Source organism: Tamandua tetradactyla, chromosome 12 (assembly GCF_023851605.1).
Source record: "Tamandua tetradactyla isolate mTamTet1 chromosome 12, mTamTet1.pri, whole genome shotgun sequence".
Taxonomy (NCBI): domain Eukaryota; kingdom Metazoa; phylum Chordata; class Mammalia; order Pilosa; family Myrmecophagidae; genus Tamandua; species Tamandua tetradactyla.
This window is the reverse complement of record NC_135338.1, coordinates 92,350,064-92,375,555: the sequence shown is the minus strand read 5'-3', so window position 1 is coordinate 92,375,555 and position 25,492 is coordinate 92,350,064. Positions and strand designations below refer to the sequence as shown.

The following is a 25,492-nucleotide window of genomic DNA, read 5'->3' as shown; positions in this document are numbered from 1 at the left end:
GTTCATTAAAAATCAATTTTAAATTGAATTTTGAAACATATAACAGTTTCATTATCCGGCATTATTAAATCAGTGGTAATAAATTAGTCATCTACTTTACTGATGTGCAAATCCAAATTTAAGAAGTGCATTCATTGAATGGCATTCAACAGCACAGCTCTGATAAGATTAGGTCAGCAATGGAATTCTTAATAGCGGCTTGGTTTTCAGGAGGGGAGAGAGCCAAAGGAGACATTGCTATTTGTTCTGTGTGTTTGTTTCCCATGTAGGAGTACAAATTAATGTTACTGGAAGAGAATTTTTATTTTTTAAATGTCTTATAGACCCATGGGTAAGGAAAGGGGATAGTGCCCTACAAAGATGTTTTTCCCTAAAAGCTATCCTTTCACAAGCTAAAGTCCCCTATTACAGAATTAGAATGTCATAAATATGAAATGTGCTTGTTGGATGTCCTAGATGGTACATGGTTGAAAACAGACTGTTCTGGGGGTGCCAGTTCATGTAAGGTGCAGCTGCCAAGTACCCTGAGTCCAGCATGCCACCTTGAACTTGAATCTCTCTTACTGGTCAGAGATCTTTGCTTACACTCTAACTATGCAGTTTGAGTTTAAGGAATTGGAAAGAAAATTATGCTTTTGGAGGAATTCATTTTACAAATGCACTGAATTTAGTGGGTCAGCTTTCTCAGGTTTAAGAATATTGTGTTTCAGTGTTAAATTTAATTCAACCAAATATTTATTGAGCTCTCTGCCTCACAAACAGTGGAGGATATAAAAATAATTCAGATTTGTTGTCTGCCTAGAATTTAAGTATGCTATGAATCAAATACTCTTATAATCCTAGGGGTTGATTATATCACTGAAGCCACCTATCTGATTCATCTTCTCATTCAACAATGCTTCCGGGTTGTTATAAGTATTAAAAAAATTTGTGTGCTACTTCGGCATCCACCTCACTTTGGCTGAGTCACTTGCCTCAACACACACCTCTGATGTAGTTAACAAGCAGCTTTCCAGCCCTGGGGCATAAATTCCCCCAGACCCCAAACCCACATTTGCGGCCACTTTTCATACCATACACACATCTCACCAAAACCCACAGCTGGTCCCCAATGATTAGCTAACCATCCCCACCACGCTTGAACCCCCTGATTCCTGCTGGAAACCTACTCATCTTCATACCTGGACCACGATCAATTTACCAGCCCATAAGTCCCTCTCACTCTGTTGTGAGCTCCCCACCTGCTAAACCTGAGCCAGTTGCATTTCCCATCAACTTCTCGTGGTACCTCCCTCTCTCTGGGAACTGTGAAGAGCACACTTCCTTTTATCATGCATGATGATTTCCCATTTTATTGTACTTGACCTTCACTCAGATCCAGATTTAAAATCTACCTTATCTAGGTCAAAAACACAAGTGGATCTCCAGCAGGTAATGCAGGAGCTTCAATAGACAATTACACCTGTGGAGCATTCAGCTCATCACAAAGTTTATGTTTCAAGTAAGATCTAAATTCATATATTATCCATCATTGGTTATGTTTCTAATCCATGGGAGCAATATAGACATATCTAGTTCTGTGCAATGTTTCAACCCTATGGACATTTGAAGTTCATATTTTCCTTCCATTTTATTTTTCTTCTGCAGGTTAAGGTGTTCCAATTCACCCATCTTGCCCCATGTAACCACTTTCAGATCCCAGACCTCCAAGTCCATTCCATTCGTCAGTGTCCAATGGGAAGTGTCCCATCCAGATTTGAGGAGGTGCCTCAGGCAATGTGGCCAGTGCCATAAGAATGAGGCAATTCTTATGGGTGTTAGGATCTAGACCACATTGTCTTCTTCATGAGCTGAGGACAGCACATGTGATCCATCCTTTCACTCTTTACGGCATTCTTAGACTCTTGCTCATCATGGTGTTCTGACAGCTGCTATCAATTGATCACCTTGATATTCAAGTTAGGTGTCATTCTTGGGTTTTAGATAGTTAGATATCCAGTCAGAATACTAGAAGGAAACAGGGCAGGATTGGATGGGATTCTTCATACAGCAGGGCTAAGATAATCAACAAGGGATTTGAGACCAGCAAAAGGAGAAGACTTAGCAGCCCAAGGCCTGTAGGGACAGCATAGGGAAGTTGTGTGATGGGAGATTGGTGAAAGAAGGCCTGGTAGGGGAAGTGTTATCTCAGAGGAGCTGTGGGTGCAGACGACAGTGAAACAGGGAGGGAAGGGGTAAGAAAGACCCGACTGCTCTCTCCCTACCTTTCTATCTCCAGCCAGTGCCTCAAATTGACCAAGTTCAAATGGAAGCCAGAGGGCAAAGGAGCATGAGTGATGCAGTCCACAGGGGTCAGACACAGGGCTCGCTGGGCAGAAAATGGACCAGAGGTGAAGCTGGGAGTGGCTTAAAGAAAGTAACCAGAACCATATATCAGTTCTGATGGCAGGCACTGCACCAACGACTTAGGCCGAGGCAGAAGATTGACAGATGAAGGACAGGAACAGAGAGAAGGGCGGTTACTTCCATTTTGAGACATCATGGCAGGAAGGGGGGATTTGATTGCACCAAGCATGGAATTTGACCAGTAGGAAATGGGTGTAGACAGCAATGTTTCAGTAAAGGAAAGAATGCAGGTAGAGGCATGCCCCAAAGTTGAGGGCAGATTATGCAGGACCTTGAAAGCAATTCTGGTGCAGAGAAGCTGTAGCTCTTTTTTTTTTTTTTTTAACTGCAACTTGTATTGAGCTATATTCACATACCATGTATATTATCAATATCTCATAGTATCATCATCTAGTTGTGCAATCATCATTACACTCAATTTTAGACCATTTCCTTTCCTCCAAAAAAAACCAACAAGTAGATATAAAAAAATAAAACCGCAAGTACCCCAAGACCTTTATCGCCCTCCCTCATTATTGACCCCTAATATTGATTTGGTACTCTTGTTACTGTTGATTAAAGAATACTAAGATATTACTGTTAGCTGTAGTCCATAGCATGCAACAGGTACATTTCCCCCATATCCCACTCTGTTATTAACTCTTTGTACAAGTGTACATTTGTACTAGTTCATGGAAGAGCCCATTTATATTTATAGTGTTAAACACCTGCCTCAGGGTTCACTGTGTCATAAACCCCATATCGTAACCTCTAGCTTTCCTTATAGATGGTCACTTGCTGTTAATTGCTACTCAGTTACATGGGACACTTGTCTGTAAACAGTAAACTTTAAAAAATTCAAGCAGTTATACCAAACAAGTGCACACATACTAAGTGTGCATGGATCTTTAAAGAGTGAGGCCATCTGAGTAGTGGCCACCCTAATGAGAAGAAAACCCCAGCATCACCTCAAAAGCTTCCCACGGGTACCACTACCAGACTCTACCGCCATCAGTTCGCTTTGCTGAAATGGTTGTATAAAGTTTGCATAAACTTTATATAAACAAAATCATCAAGTGTGTGTGTTGCTGTGTCTGTCTTCCTTTGCTGACACTGTGTTATGAGATTTAGCCACGTTGGCATGCTGGAGTCCTTCCAGCTTCATTGCTAGCTCCATTCTGTTATGTGAATAGACTACAGTTGACTTATCTGTTCTGTTATTGATGAGTGTTTGGATTATTTTGTGTTTCCAGTTTGGGCTATTATAAAACTGCTGCTGTGAATGTTCTTATGGGCAATAGTTCAAGTATGACATGATGGGGGTCTTGAACCTGGGAAGGGGTGAGGATGGTGGAGGGAGTGGAAAAGGAGACAAGACAATGCAGAGGAAAATCAACCTTCAGACTGGATGCAAGAGATGCAGGGAAGGGAGGGAGGAGGCAAGAATGGCTGAGCCCTGGAGGAGGCGAGAATGCGGAGACAGCGATGCCATTTCCAGAGGTGTGGGAAGCAGGAGGGAAGGACATTTATACTGAATATGCTGTGTTAGCTTTGGGGCTTGCTCAGTTTGAAGTGTCCCACAGAGCATTAGAAATGCAGATCTGTAAGGGAGGAGGGAAGCCTGGGCTAGAGACAAGTATTAAGTATTATATGTTACATGAAACCACTAAAATGTCTCATTTCAAAAGAAGAAAAACAAGAGGGGAGCCAAGTGGCCCAGGAGAAGGACATTCCGTGGTGGGAATCTACTTTTAAATCACTAGCTAAGAGAAACAGACATGAGGTGTGGTTAAATGGAACCTATAAAGGAATCACTCACTCTTCTGGACTAAAGTTAGTCAGTTTAATATAAAAATCTTAGATGTATGATGGAGTTCCATAATGTAAGAAAAATAATGGTACCTCCTGTTATGTCCTCCACTTTGAAACATTCTTTATAACCACCCAAACTCTATAAAAAAGGAAGCTGTTGTGCATGTTTTCAGATGAGGAAAGAGTCCGTCTCTGCGCCTTTGCTGTGCTGGTGGAAAACAGGATTTACAAGTTGGAAGTGGGAGCTAGATCCCAGGCCCTCAGCAGGGTGAGAAGCTGCCTACCCAGAGCCGTGGTGTGAGGGGAGCCAGAGACCTGGAGAAGGGGTAGAAAAGATGTGTATGTGGGGGCGGGGGAAGCCAGTGGGGGTTTGAAGGAGGGAGAGAAGGAGAGAGGAGGGAGAAAGAGGAGGAGGAGGAGGAGGAGGAGCAAGAAGGAAGAGCAAGAAGGAAGAGAAAGGAGGAACAGGTGGCCTAAGCCTTAGGTCTTGGGGGAGAGATAAGGGTCAAGAGAGTTTCAGGAAACATTGCTGTGTTCTGTGATCTTTTTCGTCATCTTGGCCTCCTCAGAAGAACTTCTGCAAACACTTACGTTACTTTTTGAGGCTCCTTTGAGTCAGATAGCCTTTCAGATGTTATGCTCTTCAACGGCTGGCCTCAAGGCAACTCAGAATGACGCAGTTTGTATTTATTTGATTTAGTTTTGTGCTTTTCTGCAGATATGGACATGTCCACAAATGGTTTCGGGCAAGGTGTTTGCTAGTCAGTGCAAGTGTGTGACTCAAAAATGCTCCTCCAGCTACAAGTGTGCAAGGACAGGGCAAGGGAAGCAGCTACCACTTGATTTTGGGGCCATCACTGTGGCATAGACTGGAGACACGAGTGGGCACAGAACAGCGGCGTTAAGAGGACAAGGTTTAAGAAACATTACCTCCAGCCCTATTAGCCCTTCCCAGAGGAGCTGCCTCAAAGCTCTTCAGACTAAACATCAGGGTTCTTTTAGTGTTTACAAACCCCTGACCTACTGCGGTAGCCATTCACTCTTCAATATCAAGCCTTCTTAGGTTCCCATTTTTATATGCCCGGTGATTTAAAGAGACCTGAAGCTTCTCCAAGGAGGAGATTTTTGAAGTGGTTAACTTAAATCAACGAATATTCATCGAACTCTTACTTCCAGGTAAAAATGAAGAGAGAGCTGAGGAGTTACTTGAAAATCATTCTTCCTCAGGTTTTTTTTTGCATGGACAGGCACCAGGAAACGAACCTGGGTCTCCGGCATGGCAGGTGAGAACTCTGCCTGCTGAGCCACCATGGCCTGCCCACTCCTCAGGTTTTAATCCTGATTTTCAAACTGAAAGTTATAGTCCTTTGCTACCAAAATCACCACCCGCTTTTCATTTGGTTGGGTTTGGAAGAACCGTTAAAGTCTACCCTGGGAAACAGATCATAGGAAGAGCAAGGAGAAAGCTGACAAAACTGTGAACAGAATCATGGAGGTGGGATGGTATGATGTATATGAACTGTGGATCAAGGATATATAGTTAATATGAATAATAATAATAAGAGACAAGACATGAATTTCAGAGGTAGCAGGTTCATGGAGTTGCTTAGTCATTATGAAATGTAAGTCAAGGGCTACATGGTGAAATACATCAAAATTTGCACTGCTTTCACCATTTTGTTCTTGTTATGAAAAGGAGAAAACTTCAAAAAGCAATGAAAAGATCACATCTTAGCAATTACTCTGGCTTTCTGCTATTGCTAGGAGTCTCACATCAACAAAAGCCAATTAGAAAGCAGCAATTATGTTGGAAATCTAAAGGTCTTTATCATCATCATCAGAATTACTTCTTCCAATGTTGCTAATTCAGAACAGATACAGTGTGGACTCCTTTATGGCCAGAGGGAAATTAACATCATCTCGGGCCTTGTCCAGGCCAAGAGAAATGTCTACTTCCTAACACATTCTGGAGAATTTACTGCTGAGGTCTAAATGGAGCACTGTGACTTAAAATGGATCAAGCCAAGGACATTTAGGAGATTAGGTAATCAGAGTTGGATCGATGTTCATTGGATTGAAAGGTTCACTTGATGTCTGTCTCAGCCTGTTGGGTGTCCCCAGGAGCGTGCAGTTCAACTCAGGGTGTTCACCCATGTAACAGGCTAAGACAAACAGGTTTTCTTGTCCAATCTCTGCATCCAATGGAGACATTATCTAATTTGAAAGCAGCCAATGTCTTTTCATAATACTTGAAGTAGTTCATGGCGAGAAAGATATGGCAGTAGTCCATGAAGAAGCATTAAAAAACAACCACCATTTTGAGACCTTGTGGATTTTGCTTGGCTAAAGTGGCTTTAACCTATAAAGATCCTGAAACCCAACCTTATCTTTGAAATCAACACGCAGTTTATTGCTTGGAATGCCATCACCCATGGTTCCCAGTGCTTTGGGCAGCCATTCAGTAGAGACATTTGAATAACCACAGACTTCTTAGTCTTTGTCCCTCTTCCAGCCAAGTGGCTTCTTTGCTAGCATTCAGGCGTCTGGGGACAAGCCAATCAAGAAATAAGACCATAGTTTGTTCTCAGTGCTAGGAATACCCAAGGGCCTCATGTGTGGGGTGGGAATGGAAGGAAGGTCGTTGATTAAATAAATGCACCCTTGGATAAGATCCCATTATAAATGGACCCTGCAGCTTAATGGATTCTTGTGCCATGAAAGAACTCCTGACTGGCTAATGAATGCCATTAAGTCCCTGCACAGGTTTCTTCTGTCATCCTCTGTGCCTTTATTCCCCCTTCCTCACCATCCTACTATATCAGTCTTCCTACCCAACTTTCCCTTCCTGCCTGAGACCTCATACTCCCACTTGCCCACAGCCTGCAGGTGTGGAGGCCCTTAGATGCGGCAATGAGTCTATACATCTACACCGGGCAGTGCTGAAAACCCCACCTTGACTCACCAGGGACCAGGGTAGTTCATATGGGGACAGCACCTAGGAACCGGCTTCTGAAAGTAGGAGGGGCTTAAAGGAAGGAGTTCTCTCAACGTAACCTAGAACAGGAAAAGACAGTGGGTCTAAGATAAAGTCTTTAGAGAAACAATGTGACAGGATAGAAAGGGCAAAATATGGGTGTCAGAAAGACCTGGGTACAATTTTCAAATAAGCCACTTATAAATCGGGTGCTTTATAGCCATTTCACATCAATGACTGGCAGTTTCCCTGCCAGTCACCTGAGTGTAAGAAAAGTTATTATAAAGATTACAAAAAAAGATATATATTGTGTCTGGCACATGGAAGGTGTTTTAAAATTATTATGGTTATTTGATCGCCATGATCACCCTCAGGGCTGAGGACAGAGCTGAAGAAACCAAGCTCAATTGGAAAGTCCACAGGATAGGATCAGTTTCAAAGAATAGAAGACAAGGTTCAGAGTCTAGAACTGGGGAGTCAATGAGAATAAAGTGATCCATTCACCATTATCAACACAAAGTTGTGATGCCCGTGCTCTGTTTACACTGACCTCAAGTTCTGTGGTGTGGGAGTGGGTTAGGCTTGATTAAAGGTACAGGGTGGGAGGCGTGGCAATCATTCCACTTCCCCAAACCCAGGATACAGCTAGTTTGATGGGCTGGGGACCATCCACCGATGGACGTGCCATCTTTCTCTTCCCTCCACTGGGACTGTACTTTCGTGCGTGTGGGGTGAAGAAGAGACAGTGGAAATAAGGCCTATCAGCGACAGCCACAAACTCAGTTCTTTGGAAGAAGTGTTAGTGTTCCTTCATCCATTCAGGTGTCAGTGTGATAGAAGAGAGAATCTGGGACAGGACTGGAGGAATCAGCTTTGATGGGGGAGAAGAAAAGATCAAAGACTTAAAAAAAAAAAAGGAGTTATTTAGCTTCTTACGTTCAATATTTATGAGTGAATTTTTGGCTCAGAAAAATAATGTCCCTCTTACAAAGATGAAGGATGGACTTTAGGCAGCCACTGACTTTAGGCATGAAACTAAACCCTTCTCTTTTTCCATTTCCACATTTGCAAAATGAAGAAGCATTGGTCTAGACTCAATTTTTAAAAATCATACTGACTTCTAAGCATAAGGAAGGTCCTGGTTTTTTGTTCTTGTTTTTGTTTTTGAGGAATATATGAAGGTTGAAGATTAATACAAATGTTCAAACATTTATTTTCTGCTACATGCTTAGCACCCTGTTAAATATTTTCACATCCTTATCTCATTTCCCAACAGCCTCAGAAGGACAGTATGTATTTATTAACTCCAATTTACGGAAGGCAAGCCTAAAGCTAGAAAAATTAAATAACCTGCCCAAGTTCACAGAGCTAGAAAATGGCAGTGCTGGAAGTCAAACCCCGGTGCACTCACACATGTACTTAGCAAATATTGATTGAGCACCATTATGTCCCAGGCACTCTCCCTGAGAATCAGTGTGACCGAAAACAGGCACAGACTTTAACCTCCACCTATCAAGGTGAATGATTAAGATTTAATTACACAACCAACATGCATTAGAATAACAACCTTCCCAAGGGCTAGAAAGAAGAGCTGCATGGCACTTGGAGGAGGATTTGACCTGTTCTGAAAGGCTCCACTGATGTGCCTTGAGCTGAGATTTGGAAGTGAAGTTGAGAGGCAAGATTATAGGTGGTTGGAACAGCAGGAACAGCATGTGCAAAAGTCCCGTGGCAGGAGGAATCAAGGGAACTATGAGGGAGAAAGGGGAAGAGTGTTATAAAGTACAGCTGGAAGGAAGATAGGGCCAAGCCTTATGGGCCAACTGCCAAGAGGTTTGTCTTTCTACAAAGAGCAATGCAACCCCACTGAAAAGTTCCGAGCAGGAAAACATTGAGCTATTGGATGAAAGGAGAATTCTCTTCATTACTTTCCTAGTGAAAATGAGATCAAGGAAACACCCACTTTACGAAAGGAAGCATGAGAAAGAGGGGTGGGGCAGTGTTTTATAATTTTACTTCTTGGGGTATTAACCACCACTTGTTAATGCTGGGATAAGCAGTCTACAACAGGAAACATTCTGTGAAAATGCACCAGGGGTCCCACTTGACTTCTAAACACATTGTCAACGGGAATCTTGAACCACTCCTCAGTCTCTCTTAAAATACAGTGACAGAGAAACATGAGTTTTCTTTCCCTTGTCTTTAAATCAACATATTTAAGGTGTCTCTTCACCCAATGTGGTGTTTAACAAGACTAAACATACAAATAAATCAAACACATAAATATCTAAGTACATAACTCCTGTGTTTTAAGTTTTTGCTGGAGTTTTGCATAATATGGGAGAAACGATTTTTTCCTCCCTAATAAAGTATTCCTGGTCCTTTTAGTTATGCAAGTGCCCTTCCAGAAGGAAGATAAATAAAGGAAGCAAAACAAAATTTTGTATCATTTCTTTTATTGACGTTAGCATATGTTTGTGAGTTCTGAGGGAGAACTGTGGCATAAAACAAAGTCTTGAGCATCCAAGGTTTTCAATCATTTCTAGGAATATTGTGCTTGCTTACTGTGATTGAACAGACTATTCTGGTCTTACTAAGTAGTAATATGTTTTTGAACTTGAAGGAGTTTCTTTACAGATTTTTAAAAAAGAATCTCATGTTCAGTTCTCTCTACTTCCATAAGGACAAGTCTCTTCTAACAGAACTTAAGAGAAAAAGGAATGGAAGGAAAACCAGGAATATTTAGCAAATGGATGTTTCATTTTTTTGAAACTTGTGTAACAGAGGAAACTCAAATGAGGCCATCCTTATGATCCCAAAATGCTCTCTTCACAGATTCCATATTCATATTACACATGCTACAAAAGTAGCCAACCAGCTCCCTTTGCCTCCGGCTGGAAACTCCCCCTCTTTAGCAAACCCTGCTTGATTCTTCCAGCAACTCCGCCACAGTCCTCTCTGCTCTCTCTCTCCTACCGTATGTGGTAGTTTTAAAATGCATTCACAAGTTCTTCTACATTCCCCCTCCAAAAGACAGAGCTGTACTTCCCTCCCCTTGATGTGGTCTGGACTTATTGACTTGCTTCTAAGATACAGAATCTCGAAGTGGAAGGGATGGGACGTGGTTCCTGAAGGTAACTCTTCAAAAAGGGTATTGCAGCTTCCTCTCTGCTTTCTCTTTTGGAACCTGCATTCTGTGTCAAAGCAGCTGCCTTGTGCTGAGGACATTCTAGCAGCCCTGGGAAGAGACCCACATGGCAAGAAACCGAGGCCTCCTGCCAACAGCCAGGTGAGTGAGCCATCTGCAATGTAGCTCCTTCAACCCCAGTCAAGCCTTCAGAGGCAGCCCCATACAACACCTCAAGAGGCTGATCTAGAGCCATTCAGTTAACTGGTTCCCCAATTCCTGACCTATAAAAACTGACATCATAAAGGATGGTTGTTTAAGTCTCTAAGTTTTAGGGGGGTAATTTCTTACATAGCAAGAGATAACTATTACACCATATAATAATAGTAACAAAAAATTAATAACATTTGCTGAGCTTCCTTTCATTGCAGAAAGGTATCATGTCTGTTTGTCTCACCACTGGAGCCTCAGGTTCTGGCACAAAGTCAGTGCTTCATATGTATTAGTTGACTAAATGAATGAATGAAACCTTAGTCATGTGACTGGCCTTGCCTTATTCGCTTTCCACGTTTCCTTATTTCATTTTCACAACTATTTAACAAAGAGTATTCATTATCCTTATTTTACAGATAAGTCATTTGAAGCTTAGAGAAATTGTATTACTAGATTCCTGGATCTCTGTGATTCCAGATCATGAAACTTCTTTTCTATAGGAACTTAAGCCCACCAGTCCTGCATGCATAAGTTCTAGCCATGCATATGTTTTTGCATTTGTGTACTCTCAGCTAGGGGCACGTTCTTTCCCCACTTTGCCTTAGGACTCTAACAACTGGGCCAAAATGTGGGAAAGGGCTTGTGAAGGGCAACTGCCATACGCTCCTGTGAGAAAGCACAAGAACAAGCTCCACTATTTAGGGTGAGAAGACCCAATTTAAAAATTTTTTTTCCTGTGTATATACAAAAAAGCAATACATTTCAAATTTATTAGTTGTAGGACAGATTTCAGAGTTTGATATGGGTTATAATTCCACAATTTTAGGTTTCTATTTTTAGCTGCTCTAAGGTAACGGAAGCTAAAACAAATAGCAGCATAATGATTCAGCACTCATACTCATTTGTTAAACTCGACCTTCTCTGTGTAACTCCACCATCACCTTTGATCTTTCTTCCACTCTTTAGGTGTATTTAGGCTATGCCTATTCTAACTTTTTCATGTTGGAAGGGCTGTTGATAATATGGGATGGGGGATGGAGATAGTTGATGTTTTAGAAAGGCTGGCCCCTCTGCATTTCAGGACTTATCTGGTCCAGGGACCATCTGGAGGTTGTAGGTTTTGGTGAGTAACCTAGTGCATGGAACCTTCATAGAATCTTACATAATGCCCTAGGTGTTCTTTAAGGTTGACAGGAATGGTTTTGGTTGGGGTTTAGCAAGTTATGATAGGTGGCAATGTCTAACTGGAGCATGTGTAATAGTGATTTCCAGTGTAGCCTCTTGACTCTTTTGAACTCTCTCAGCCACTGATACTTTATTTGTTACACTTCTTTTCCCCCTTTTGGCCAGGATGGTATTATTGATCCCACGGTGCCAGGGTGAGGCTCATCCCTGGGAGTCATTTCCCTTGCCGCCAGGGAGACTTCACACTCTGAGATGTCGTGTTCCACGTAGTGGGGAGGGCAATGGTTTCACTTGCAGAGTTGGACTTAGAGAGAGTGAGGCCACATCTGAGCAACAAAAGAGGTCCTCCAGAGGTGATTCTTAGACATACCTATAGGTAGGCTAAGTTTCTTTGCTACATACATAAGCTTCACAAGAGCAAGCCCTGAGTTTAAGGGTTTGGCCTATTGATTTGGGTGTCCCTAATGTTTGGCACAGTATCCAGGTTTTCCCTGGTGGTAAAGTTTAATAGTTCAATATATTTTCTCCCATCCCTCAAGGGACTTTGCTAATACTTTCTGATTATCTTCTTAGTATACTCTGGGCTGTATCCAGGCATTACATTAAGCTACACAGATTAAAGGCCCTCATTCTTATTCTGGGCTCCCTGTGTTTGGATTGCTTAAATGATCTATCCAGACAGGTTGAGTTAGATTATATGCTACTGAAAACCTATGTTATGGACAAATAAAACTTTCTTCCTTCGGTCTTCAAAGAGTAGTCGAAGTCCTAAAATACAAGCAATGTCCTCCTTACCCTGTATTCTGAATCACCTTAGTCTCGACCCGATCAGCTTCATTCTTATCTCTAAATACCAGGTTATAGATATATAAAACAGTCCCTCATAACCCAACAATTACCACGCCAGATTAAATGTGAATGCTTTAAGAACTTACAGTCTATGCCCCAGTTTTCTTATAAGCATTTTCTACATGAGATCATTCATTATTCGCTCTTTTGTTTCTGGCTTATTTTGCCTCATCAAATGTCCCACAGTTTCATTTATTGCATGCCTCACCACTTCGTTCCTTTTTATAGCAGCACCATGTTCAATCATATGTTTACACCATTGTTCACCAATCTACATCTCAGTCAGTGCATCCTTCAGCCACCTCTAGAGAAGACCCAATTTTACTTCTGCCTGGGGGATGATGGGGGCAGGATATGGGCAGAGTAGACAAGAATAAGACATCCCTCTCAGTGTCACCACCCCCTCAGGGTTTTCTCATAGCCTAATCTTCTGTGTTGGCAGCAAAGCTTTAGGCTAGTTTAGAACTGTAGATCTCACAAGGTACCCAGACTGTGTCTTTCGTCCAGATCCACAAGTCCCTACCTGGGTTCTCCAAATATAGCACACCTGGGATTTAGCTCTTGAGCTCCAACAACCTGAATTGCTTTCTTGACTCCTTACTCAGTCCTGATGGAAAAATGTTGAATTGTTGATTACAAGATGTGGTAGTTAGATTCAGTTGTCAACTTGGCCAGGTGAAGGCACCTGGTTCTGTTGCTGTGGCCATAAGCCAATGGTACATGAACCTCATCTGTTGCTGATTACATCTGCAGTCACCTAGGAGGCGTGCCTGCTGCAATGAATGATGTTTGATTTAATTGGCTGGTGCTTAAATGAGAGAGCTCAATGTAGCACAGGCCAAGCAGCTCAGCATACCTCATCTCAGCACTCGCAGCTCAGCCCAGGTCTTTGGAGATGGCAGAAAGGAATCACCCCAGGGAAAGCTTTTGGAACCCAGAGGCCTGGAGAGAAGGCCAGCAGAGATCACCCTGTGCCTTCCCACATAAGAAAGAACCTCAGTTGACAGTTAACTGCCTTTCCTCTGAAGAACTAATGAAATAAATCCCCTTTTATTAAAAGCCAATCCGTCTCTGGTGTGTTGCATTCCGGCAGCCAGCAAACTAGAACAAAAAGAGACTAACCTTCCAAATCCAATCGCTAATCAACATGTGGTGAATACTAACCTCACATGCACATGACTAAACACACAGCTCCCTTATAGTTACCTGCTGTGGCCTTTGAAAACAGAAAAAAGTCTGGAGCACTGATGTAATTATCAAGAACTTTTCTTTTTGCTGTTTTGGGCTTTTTGCTTCATTTCATGAAATGCCGCGGCCTTCGGATGAGATAAAATTAAAGTTGGAAATAGTCTCACCAAACTTTATCCATATAACTATCTAATCCTACCCTTAAGAAGACTAATATTTTTTGTGAAAATTACCAATTGAATAGAGTTTTAGAAGCTTATGTCCTATGAAAGAATCTCAAGGTAATATATTTTGACATATTCTTTTGATAAGCAGCATATTTTATTTTCTGAAGGGAAGAGAGGGAAATAGCATATATTTATTTTTTAAGTCAAAACAAATTTTAGAATAATATTTAATGACAAAAAGAAGCTATTATATAGTATTACTTTACAAAATGGTATGGATAATATGATATTCTCACTTTAAATATAGAAAGAAAATTTATATTTAATTTAATATAATTTAATATAAATTAAATTTATATTTGATTTTAATGCAGAAAATACTAGGATAGACATGGAATACTACTAATAATTACTACCCCTCCCACACACCCCAACCAACACACATTCCCTCCTTCAAATGCCTCGTGAGTTTCTGCTGCATGTTAGGCACCATCCTTGCCTTCAGGGATTGAAAGATAAGATTCAGTTCTGTCCTCAAGTGAGTCTAGTGAGAAAGTCAGTGAAGTAAATGATCAGCTGGAAAAAAAAAACGAAACAGATTATAAAAGACAGTGGAGCTTGGTGGTTCTGAGAACTCCCCTTTGGAAACAGGAGCAGATCTGAATGCAAACCTGGCAATAGGTCCTTAACTTTCCCCCTCTCTGAGCCTCACTGTCCTCATGTGTAAATGGGAAAAACATCTACCTCCTAGGGCAGTTGTAAGGACTAAATGGGAATACTGTGGAGGTGAAGCTCTTGGTCTACGATCTAGCCATCACAAGCACTCAAGAAACAGCGGCTGCTGGCTGTAACCCTGAGGTGCAGCGGGGGCCAGGGGAGGCTAATGGGCTCACAAAGGTCAGAATCCCTGAACTGAAAGCCGCAGACTAACTGGGACTTGGACTTGACAACCATAACCATCAACACGGGCTTCACGTTCTTTGCCTGTCCAATCACTGAATGTTGCCATTGATAGCCTGTAAATATTTCCCGAGTGGACATCACCTGATTCCTGCTTGAAGAAATCACACTTTTTATTTCCTCCAAAGCTTTTTGTTCATTCATGTGTGTTGCCTCTTCTGAAGAACTCAGAGGCAGCCCCTGCCATACTGTAAGTCCCAAACCAGCTCAGTGACCTCTCCCAGAGGCCCTGGCTGCCCACATTTCCTCTTTTTTTTTTTTTTCATTTCTCCATTTTCTATCCATTTCACTGGAAAATTTATTCCCTACCATGGCTAAGGGAGTTCCTAAATCTTACTTCCTCAGGAGGTATTCTGGGGTGAAAGAAAACACATTGGCTTTGGCATTGACCAACCCATGTCTCAGAGTCTAGGTGCTTTGAGCCAATAACCCGTGTCAGCCACTGTTGTTTTGAATGGGGTGCAAAGAACTATCTCCTGAGCTTGCTGCAGAAATGAAATGAAGGCCAAGCTCATGTAAGGTCACTAATCCAGGAACCTTGGCACATGCTCAATGAGTGTTAGGTTGTTGGTTTTTTTAAATAAAAATTATGCATTGACTTTATTTACTCTTAGACTTTTATGACTCTGCCACTCGATGCCAGTGTTCCCTCGCTCTTTCTTAGTGTGAGACCATATATTACTTCAATGGTAAAAACCGTCCAGTACAGAGTATATAAGTCTTTCATACATTTTAATGCTGAAAACCAGCTGAACTCATTAAGTATATTTTGAGAAAGGAATGCATTTTTTTCAGTCATTTGTAGTATTATCAGATAATACTGACAAGAGAAGAAATGAAAACATTGGTTAAGTGGATCGAGTTCCATAAATTGCTATTACCTGCCAGTTTAAGTGGGAAAAAAAAAATCAGTTCAGCCACATAGCGCTATGCTCAAAATCATATTAAAATTATGCAAAGATAGCTTAAGGGACCCCAAGGTAAAGCAAAATGACCAAAATGTATTGTTCATTCATTTATGTAGACAATCACTCATTAGGCAACTATCAGGTATATTTGTAGCAGTAACCTAGGAGAAAAGGAGATACAGAACAAATTTTCAGATGATATCCTTTGTTTCTTGAAGAGACAAATTTGATAGATAAAATAAGTATATGCATTTGCTCTCTTCTCTCTTCATAGGGCTCCATATCCCATCAGCTGTAACTGACCATCCCCAAGCCCCTCTATTCCTTCAACTCCATTGCTGCTCCACTGAAGTCCTTTTCTTTGGTTCTGTGGATCCCCAGAACCTCTTTTCTTCTTCTTCTTCTTTTTTTTGCCTGGGCAGGCACTGGGAATCGAACCTGGGTCTCCAGCATGGCAGGCGAGAACTCTGCCACTGAGTCACCATGGCCCGCCTCCCCCCATACCTCTGAATTGCCAAAACAATGGGCTTTTTTTTCCAGTTCTTACTTGACTTGATTTTCTTTGGGGTTTCTAACAAAGTGGTTTTCTCACATTTCTCTTCAGGTTTGTTTGTTTACAGCTCTTTTAAGATTAGTTTCTCAGATCCTTTTCAACACCTACCTTTTAATGCTACCCAAAGGTCTTTCTTTAAGTCTTCCTCTCACCTCTCACCCCCTTTTCTCTTGCTTCTTTTACACCACACACTCTGCTGCTCCCATTACTTGGAAATCTAAAGTTCTAATTCCACCTGTTCTCCCAGGCTTCAGATCTGCCCTTTGAACTTCTCCACCAAAATGTGGCAAGGCACCTCGAAGTCATATTTCAAAAAGAAACTAGTCTCCCCAAATGCACGTCCTCCTGTACCTCCTTTCACCATGCCCCATACACATCACCTTGACCTTTTCCTTCACCTTCACTGACAGTTAGTCACCAACTTCTTCCATCCTACTTCTTAGCTGTCTCAGACGTATCCTCTTCTCCACTCTTCCAATGGAAGATCTTATACTTGCTTTCTTGGACTCCAAGGTGGGCTCTTAAAAGAACTGTGCTCTGTCTCTTCCTTCAATTCGTCATCCTCATTATTGGCAAAGTTATTATATAAAGTGCAATTCTCCCCACATTATTTCAGTGTTCAGAATCCTTCAGTATTTTCTACAGGCTTATGGGATAAAGTGCAATTGCCATAATAGCACATAAAAGGCCCTTTTGATCTTGCTTCTGCTAATTCTTCCAGCCTCATTCTGTATTATTCTCCTCCGAAACTTTATGTTTCAGCAACACTTAGTGAATTTTCTTCAAGTTGATTATGTGTCTCTAAGACTCCAAGAATTTCTAAGCTCATGTGGGTTAGCTCATAGGGAGAACTTTTTTTTTTTACTTCCTGAAAACTCCTGGGTTCACTGTCTTCCTCTTTGCCAATGTTTGCTGTCTGCTTCTCTAGGTCTGAGTTACTTTGTACAAACATACTTCTCTTGAATCCCTAGGACTCAACACAGGGCTTTGCATCCCCTAGGAACAAAAATCAACCTTTGCGAAAAACTAAAGTCTTGTTTATTTACCTGCGCTATATCAAATCTCTGTATCCTTGTTTCCATTCTCTCTATGACCTCCTCTATTTCCTTATGAAGTCTTATTTAAACTACCACAAAGCTTTTCAAGTAGTTTCCTTTGTAGTATATGTCTTCTCACTCCTACTCATTCAAAGGACAGAAGCCAGATGAACATTCCCAAAGTACTATTTTTACATCAGCAGTTGGTGAACAGCTACTGCTCAGGGGCGCCCTGGCAGCTCAGCCACTACACACCGTCCCCTCTCCAGACTTCACGTTCAAGGAACTTGACACGTCAGGGGGTCTTTAAGACCTTGTCCCTGCAATGAGGACAGCATTGATTTGTTGGTGCCCAGGTAGTACTTCTTGTTGAGTATTTTGAAAAGCATCTCTGTCCATCAGCATCTGCTCCTAAACATAGTATTTCACATGCTCTACTAAGTGAAGTCTAAATTCCTTGGCCTGGCATCGAGACTCTTCATAAATGGAAACCAGTCTCAGCCTTATTTGCCAATAATATATATGACATCTCAAACCAGTAGTTCTCAAAATTTAATATGCATATGAATCAACTACAAATCTTGTTCAAAATGTAGAATCAGATTCAGTAGGGCTGGAATGATGTTCTCAGCATCATTAACCCCAAACTCCAGGAGATGTGGATTCTGCTGGTCCTCAGCCCACAACTCAGATAAACCCAAATACCAAACTATGTTCTTGTTATTACTTCCACCTGGACAGCCCTCTGCTCTCTATTCATCCCTCAAAGCCAAGTTCAAAGGCAGCCTCCTCACTAGCTTCTTCTCTTAACTCCTTAACTAACTATGAGCTCTCCCTTCTTGGAATCCCTCTGTATTTGCTTTGGAAAGCCAATCACTCAAAATGTATGACCAACCATGTCTTCCTATCCATGACCATTTTAGGATGAGTTTTATTGTTCTCCTGTAAGCTGACCTAATGATAACCTAAAATGATCTGATACACTCGTTATTTGTTCTGCTTAGTAATTAAATCTGTGAAATCTCCCATTCATTCAGGACCAAAATTATCAGAAAAATGCGAACAACCCAGATTGCACAAAACTGCATAATACGTTATGTTCGTAGTAATAACCTAGAGGCATAAGGAGCCTAAAATATGCTCTGAATCATCAAAGAAAGATTAAAATTGTGTTCAGCATATCTTAGTGTTAAGTGTATTTGATCGTGTTCTAATTCTCTAAGAACTGACATATGGTGTGTGTATGTGTATGTGCATGAATGATGTATCCTATTCCTTAGAAACATACAAGGAATATATAATTGCCATTTTTAGTTCAACTTTATATTCAGCACCCTTAGCTCCAATTCTACACTTGCTGTTCCCCAGCCACACACATGTGTACACCCAAATGTGCATATATTTGTACACACACACATATCATAATTTTTCAGGAAAAAAATAAAAAAGAAACCGGGATTCTATTGCACTTCATAAATTCATAAGTAACCTTTCCAAAGTCCTCATTGTTTTCTAAAATTGAAAACCTTACAATTATCTGGAGTAGGCCTAGATACTGGCTATTTCTCTATTTTTATGCATTCTTGTAAAAAAGGCATACTGCTCCTCATTGCAAAGGTATTCGCGATGGATGACAAACATATGCATGATAAAATTTAAAAAACGAATTAAATAAGCAGAAGGGAAAACAAGGATCAGATGTGACTGAAGCCAGGAAGGCTGATTTCCCAGACACGTGTCTCATCACAGGCCACACAGCCTTTCCCTGGGAGCAAGGGCGTCTGGACCTTAGGGTTTGACCTCCTGCCCTCCATGCCTCTTTCCTTTTTCCTTCCTGTCATCTCCCAGGTAGACAGGCCTGTTTTTCCCTTCCTCTTCTTCTCTCAGCCTTTACTGTACACATATGCCTCCTCATCTTCCTTAGATTTATGTTGGAATTGTTGCTTAATTTACTAGGGAGAAGAATATATGACACATTTTCTTTAATATTTTAAGAAACAATAAATTCTTCCCCTTGTAAACTTTTGTGACCTTCCCTCCCTGCCCCCAAGGACATTTGCTCTTGTTTAGGAATCCAATTCCTTTCAAGAGTGTGGGAACTAGGTCTCATTCTGAAACTCTCTCTTTCTCCATCGTTCAGGAGCCCCAGAGTTTGGCCAGATGAAGCTTATTACTAGCTGAAAGTCTCTCTTCCTGTCACTGAGGATTCCTTCTCATTTTCCAAGGAAACTCAGCCTTACAGAATCTAGTCACACAATCAGGCAGTTTCCTCGAACGGAGATGAGCCTGGGGTGAGTTCTGCTTCTCCTGTGAAGTGGGGAGTGGTGGGCCCTTCCCCAAAGCAGCAGAGGTGTGGACTTGCTTTCCAGTTCACACCTCTTGCCACATCTGGTTTCTGGGCTCCAGTGTGGCTCAAGAAATAAACAGGTGCTGGCTGAGTACTGTGTCCACCCCTGGCTTCCCAGCAGCTCACATACCAGCCCCCAGGTACCTTCGAAAAGGAGAGAGGGCTTTTCCTGGAACATTTAATACACTGTATGTCACAGGTGGTTGTACTTCACTGGGTTAACGCAATAAAAATGAGAAATCCAGATCATCTGGAGGCCTAGGTCAAAACCCTATGAGAGAGGGTGGGTAGATGCAGATGTGGGACTCTTAGCAGAAGGAGGGAAGGGAGACATTGTCTTCATGAATTCTTGAAAGAGGACACCCTTTCCTGGAGAAGAAAACTCAACTTCAGAGCATAAGCTCGGGTCGACAGTGGAGGTCCTAGGACACATTTGGTGTTATAGGTTGAATTTGTCCCTCCAATGGCTATGTTGGAATCCTAACTCCCAGTACCTCAATATGATCTTATTTGTCAAGAAGGTCATTGTTGATGAAATTAGATAAGATGTGGTCATACTGGAGTAGGGAGGCCCCTAATGCAATATGATTGGTGTCCTAGGAGAAGGAGAGAAGAGACAGTGGCATGGGGAGGATGGTATGTGATGACAGAGGCAGAGACAGAATGACACATCTGCAGCCAAGGAGCCCCAAGGTTACCAGCAGAGGAAGGAGGACTCTCCCTTACTGGTTTCCTGCCAACACTTTGAGTTTGGGCTCCTGGTCCCCAGGACAGTGAGACAATAAATGTCTGTTGTTTTAAGCCATCCTGTTTATGGAACTTTATCACAGTAGTCCTAAGAAACCAAGACATTTGGAGAAGCCACGCTATATAGGAGGTCACCAGGAGCCATGGCCAGGCCAAAGGAATACCCACAGCAGGTCCTGCGGCATCCAGGGTGGCAAGAGAGTAGCTTGTCCCCAGGCAGAGACCCCCAGGGTGACTTGATGAGGAGAAGAAGGTGGGCCTAAATCTCAGTGCTCAGTGCATGAGAGGAGAGACATCCTTCACAGGACCAGGGCGCTGAGTGGAAGCTGACCACCCTGCGCTGTCACTGAGTGAGGTTCAGCACTGCAGCCACCAGGCCACCAGCCACTGAGCATCCACTGCCCCAGAGGCTCTGCTGGGCTTCCTCTCCAGGGCTGGCCCACTACCTGGGGATAAGCTCCTGATGTGGCCCTAGACACTTGTTAGTGCTCCAACAGAGGGCTGGGCCTTTAGTGAGGCGGGGGCGGGGGGGGGGGGGGTGCTGCCACTGTGACCAAGTGGGCCTGGGCAGAACAGGTCGGAAGTTTTCCTGAACGTGGGCATCAGTGGACATGCTGCCCCTGTTGCACTGGCCTCTCACTTGCCTTCTCCTTGCTTTGCCCTCTTCCTTCAGCTCCCACGAAACCCTTGTTATCAGATTGCCAATAAATATCACTTCTACTTGGCTTAAAGCTTCAGAGTTTATATTGGCCTATTTCTTGTAGATCTATCTTACTTCTTACACACGATTTATCTTGACCCCAGCTATTTGTCTCTGCCTTGATTCAAAGGCTTGAACTTCTTCTTACCCAGAACAAATACCTGCTACTCCTAATCATATTTTATTTTTTCTCAGCTTTACTTTCTTACCCTTTATCTACGGTGGACTTCCATTACATCACTGTGTGAAAGTATTTGAAACAGTCATGAAAGATGTCCTCCTTGTGTGGGGAGGTGTCAGCACAGATTAAAAAGAGTCATATCAAGATTTCACCTATGGTCAGATTCTCAGAACTGTCCAACTGCCCATCTGATTCTCAGGAGAGGGTACGATGAATATTCCCCAGGTGTGGCTTCATTCCCATGCAGTGGAAGCACCGATTATGAGATGGAAGAAAATTTGGTGATCATAGGATACAACCCTATGCTTTACAGGTAAGGAGAAAGTGGCCGAGAAAGTTGAAAACCTTTGCCCAAAGCCATAGGACTCATCAGTAACAAAGATAAACCCAGAATCAGGTTTCCAGATTTCCAGGTCCAGTGTTCTTTCTACTACCTGAAAATGTTATTGAACACACATAAGTAAATAGAGTTGAAATTTTTTTAAAGTCAGGGTGAAGTTTAAGAATTTTCTCTAATGACTTATTGTTCTACTCATATTCCATCCCATTCTATTCTGTTCTATTTATCAAACACCCACCATATGCAGGCATTGGGTTGGATAAAGGAGATAAAGTTGTGAGCAAACAGACACATTCCTAACTATAAACCATAGACATTAAATGATATCCATGCATATAAAGTATACTAAATTTCATTAATTTTTAAAAACATCTCAGCATATTCAATAAGGAAATGCATTATATAAACATTGTGACCTTTGACCTGGGAGGGAACCATTTCTTCCAGAGGAGATTTGTGTTTCTCCCTTCGCTGGGGTTCCCTCCCACCAGGGGACCCATTAGAAATCGGAATCTGTCTGAGGTCCTTTGGACTATGCATGTGGTTTGGCTTCTGTCTACAAACCTACACGGCTGTCACTTAGTGCTTCAGATTACCAGGAGAGCTTTTTCTCTGTCTTTTCATCCAGTGCCAAGTTTGAGACTGGAGAGTTTCCTAGCTGACCCTTTTTCCGTGCTGGGTTTGCTTCTCAAGTGCCCTTACATGGGTGGGCAAGCTTTGTGCGGGGAATCTCATGAGAAATTCCCCACCTTGAGCATTTTTTCTTTTTTTTTTTTCAGTAACTTTCTCAGTGGCATGAACAATAATGATGCATTTTGCAAGGAATGGCATCTTAGGTTCTATGACATACCGTTATCCATTGTGACAAAACTTGTGAAAGCACAGAGCAGAGCGGTACAAGGGACAGGGCAACCTAATTTAGATCGGAGGCCAGGGCAGGTCAGTGACGTCTCAGCTGAGGCCTGGAGAATGGGACAGAAGACCTGAGGACTGAGCATGGCAAAGGGGAGCAGCCTGAGCAAAGCCATGTAGACAGGGAGTCCAGCTTTAGTTTCAAATTCCTTTAATGTGATGATTTCCAAAGTATTAGTATCCAAAGGAAAAGAATGCCTTTTCAATTGGGAAAAGAGATACAACGAAATGGAGTTACTATGGCTAAGAGATTTAAAATGGAGTTGGGAGACCCATCAGGAAGTTACTCTTATGCCCGTCTCAGCCAGATATCACAAACAACCAAGAGATGCAAAACCCAAAGCAACAAAGTTTCTGAACACGTCTGGACACCGTGAGCCAGCTACAAGATAAAGAAATCGCTTTAACTGCCTAACTCGAAGGACACTTGAAAAGCCCCAAATACCTAACAATCACAATTCTTTACAAACAACTCATGCAATCTTCTTTCTCTTTTAAAATTCTTGCTTGGAAGCCCCAAGACAGGACACAGTTTGAGTCGCTACTGGAAGCTGTGCTCCCCAAATTGCAATTCTAAGACCCTAAATAAACACTTTGTTGCCTTGCAGCTCAGGCTGTAATTTCTTGGTCAACACAATGAATCAGAGTTTTCCTTGGAAACTGAAATTGAAATATGACAAACTCCTATTTACAAATTATTTTTAAAATCATATTTAAACATTACATAGGGTCATGCCCTCTGATTATAATAATCATTCACAATTCCCTCAATCTGAAGTTGATTTTGCTCCCTATTGCTGTGATAAATGCTCTGTGAATTAATATATGGTTGGATACATGATAAATTATAACCATTATATATGTCTTTTTCATGGGGAGATATTAAAACCATTCCCTCTCGCTGTTTTCTAGAACAGACTTGTCTCCAGGTTGTGGCATCAGGTAATAAAATATGACTTGCAATGTATTCCTGGAAGGAGGCTTTCTACCTGAAGTATGGAGGGTAACTTACCTCTCAGCTCTTAGCTGATATTCTTTAAAGTAGTGCAAGTCTATACCCAACCCAGCACTCCTTTAGTGGTGCTTCCTGGGACTTCCAAAGGTAATAGTAAGAATAAGTGTGACATGTCTTTCTCACATGTGTCACTCTGCTACAAACAAGACCTGGGGATTTCCTGCTGTTCTCAGGCCTTCTTAAACCTCTGAGATTTGAAATTCCACTTTGTTACAAGATTAAACAATACTTTTGCTAGTATTGTCAGAGCTCCGCTATAAGAGTTTCTTGATAAAAGTCATTGATAAGCTGTTGGTTTTACTGCATTGTCAAAGTGCCCAGCTGGACTGTAATACATGCAGACAAAGTGCCCAATTCTTCTTTCCAACCCATTTCACTGACCCTGTGACCAAAACAACTCATGTGAATTCCTAGGAGTATGTCAGCCTTTGCCCTGTGCCATGCCTGGGTTGTGAGACAAGCAGATCCAAATGTCAGTTTGTGTTTGCTAAGGTGGAATATGGAGCTCCCAGTTCCTTTGTGGTTTCTTGTTGGGAGCAGGGCATGTTCACTGCAGGGAGTAGAGAGGGTCACACAGGGCTCCTTCTTCGCCACTTGCCAGTTCTCCAAAACAGAGAAAGGAGTGTTGGTCACCAAGTACAAGAGTTGGACAGAAGACGGCTGCCATCCCTGCAGTTAGAGCCTCTACTGGGTAGAAGAGGCAGAGAATTTCTCACCAGGTGGCCCTTAATTTTATCTCATCTGGACCCCAGATAGGTGATTATACTCTAGGAAAAAGAAATCTCCCTGCTCTCTTCTACCTACTTCATGCTACTATGGTGAGTTTATTCAGAAAAGAGGCTTTGGCTTTGATAGAGAGCAGAATGGCAGATTAACTGATCATTCATTTATTCATTCCGACAGTAATTAACGACTGTTTCAGCTTGTCCTAAGTAGGTGACAAAACTGTTTCCAAAGAAGCTCTTTCATTGAAGGTCATTTGTTGTGTTGTATATCTTTATCTTCTTACTCCTTTTTTTTTTCCTTTTCCTCTGCTCTTTAACTCTTCCTTCTACTTTTTATTTTATAGTTCATACTATTGGCTAATTATTGAGTCAAATGATTGCATTTGGTTTAGGAAAAACCTCAAAATAATGAAATCCTGATTTCCATTGTTAAATCCAGGCTCTGTGGATTTTGAGCTGCACTCAAAATGTGGCTTTGAGCTCTACTACCTCAAAGATCAAAAGTAAGAGAAGTCCTCAGCTTTTGTGGTTTTTCCTTGGTGAAGAGAGTGGCTGAGCTGACACCAATCATGCTCCAAAAAAGCGAAGCCTGGGAGCTTATGTAGAGTGATAAACCTTCTATTTCAAAACCAAACTCTGAGGTTGAATAATAAAAACTGAAGAGGTGTGTGGCCTTCATACCACAAAGCCTTCTTCCAACTTGGAGCCTCCTCAGAATTTCAGAGCGAGACGGACTCGGGAGGGAACTCACTCCCTCAGGCACAGAGTCTGTAAATCCCGTGCTGTGGACAGCACAGAACCTGCTGGCCTTAAATGTGACCAGGTTTAAGGCACAGGTCCCTCGAAGGGGAAATCAAATCGATATTGCCAGCCCACGATCATGAGTCAAAAGCCCCCTGCCCTTCTCTAGTTGACTAGAAGGACAGAGGCTAGGAAAGGGACTTGGAAGATGGCAGCACAGGAGCCATTGAGCAGCGGGTCTCAGACTTGGCTGCTTTGCTGCACATTAGAAGCACCTGGGGGATTTTTACAAAAACCCTGATGCCCAGGGAGAAGGGGGCAACCCATTACACCAGCATCTCTGGAGGTGAGCAGGAGGCATCCGTGCTCGCTGAAGTTCTCCACGTGGCTCGGATGGGCAGGAGGTAGCAGCTGCAAACCTTAGTC

The 25,492-nt window shown here is 42.2% G+C and overlaps 1 long non-coding RNA gene across 3 annotated transcripts in view; it reads left to right on the top strand.

The window, feature by feature from the left end:
* LOC143652485 (uncharacterized) overlaps nucleotides 1–23,186 on the top strand; it is a 48,590-nt gene extending 25,404 nt beyond the window's left edge. For all 3 annotated transcript variants that reach the window (XR_013160717.1, XR_013160716.1, XR_013160715.1), the window contains 4 exons: nucleotides 10,380–10,460; nucleotides 19,499–19,649; nucleotides 21,348–21,646; nucleotides 22,453–23,186. This is a non-coding gene — a long non-coding RNA (uncharacterized LOC143652485). The remainder of the gene's footprint in view (nucleotides 1–10,379; nucleotides 10,461–19,498; nucleotides 19,650–21,347; nucleotides 21,647–22,452) is intronic.
* Nucleotides 23,187–25,492: the final 2,306 nt, after the last annotated feature.